This window comes from Sus scrofa, chromosome 18, assembly GCF_000003025.6.
Source record: "Sus scrofa isolate TJ Tabasco breed Duroc chromosome 18, Sscrofa11.1, whole genome shotgun sequence".
Classification (NCBI taxonomy): Eukaryota; Metazoa; Chordata; class Mammalia; order Artiodactyla; family Suidae; genus Sus; species Sus scrofa.
The window spans coordinates 18,126,137-18,127,253 of NC_010460.4; positions in this window are offsets into that span (position 1 = coordinate 18,126,137).

Here is a 1,117-nt window from a genome sequence, read left to right on the forward strand (position 1 = left end):
GTTAACTGTTCTGCTGTGAATTTTCCAGTTTCAAATGTTCCCCAATCTGAGTCCCCACAACTGCTCACCCCCGGCCACCTCTCCCACTGAACGCACAGGGCTCAGGGATACCCCTGAGACTGCCAGGACCACTTCTCCCACATGCAAATGCATTCTCTCCATCCTAGAAGTCCTCGTGCCCTGCATGCCCTGCTCCTGTGGCCTCTGACAAGGACGACGCAGGCCAGTGGACCCATCTTCCACATCCTCCTGCACCCACACCTCTCTGGCTTCTCCATACTTCTCAATAGGGTCCAGCAGTCACAGGCCAGCCTGCCCCTCTTGCTTTCAACCATAGAATTAGCCACTTCCCAAAATGACAGGCAGAAGGGTCTTTGTGGTCCAAAGAGATAACCCCCAAATGAAATACTCCAACCCTGATCAGATGCCTCAGATGTGGGGCATACTATCTCAGCCACCTTCTTATAAAAGGATTCTGACCCCGAAGTCACCCAACTTCTTTTGTAAAGGACCAATAAATTACCTATTTTAGGTCTGTGGGCCATATAGGTTTTCTGTCCCATATTCTTATTTTTGTTTTACAATCCATTAAAAATTTCATTTCAAGTTTTTAGCTCATGGGCTATACAAAAACATGCCAAGGGTCATAGTTTGACAACCCTTATTCCAATCCATTTGTTGGTTACTAATATGAAAATTAATAGATCGTTCCCTTCATTTACAAATCAGTCTTTTGATTATTTATTTTTATTGGCTCTTTTAGCATTAATAGGATACAATTATCTGTTGCATTAGATGATGTTATCATTTATAAGACCTGATACATATAGGCATTCACTTTGTTGCAAGGAAGGAAAAATATATTATTTCAACAGCAGGTATCAAAGTTCCCCCTTGAGGAGGCACTTGTCTCCTTTGATCGCCTTGGATGTGGAGGGAGACACTCCAGGGGCATGGCTGGTAGGGAGACTGCAATACAGAGAGTTACACTGCTTTGTGGGAGACATCAGTGAGTAAATTAATGCTGGGGCGGGGAAAGAAGATGGGAAGAGGAGTACAGAAGGAAAACAGAGGTTGGACAACATGTAAGGTGACTGACGGCCATGAGGAAATGTGG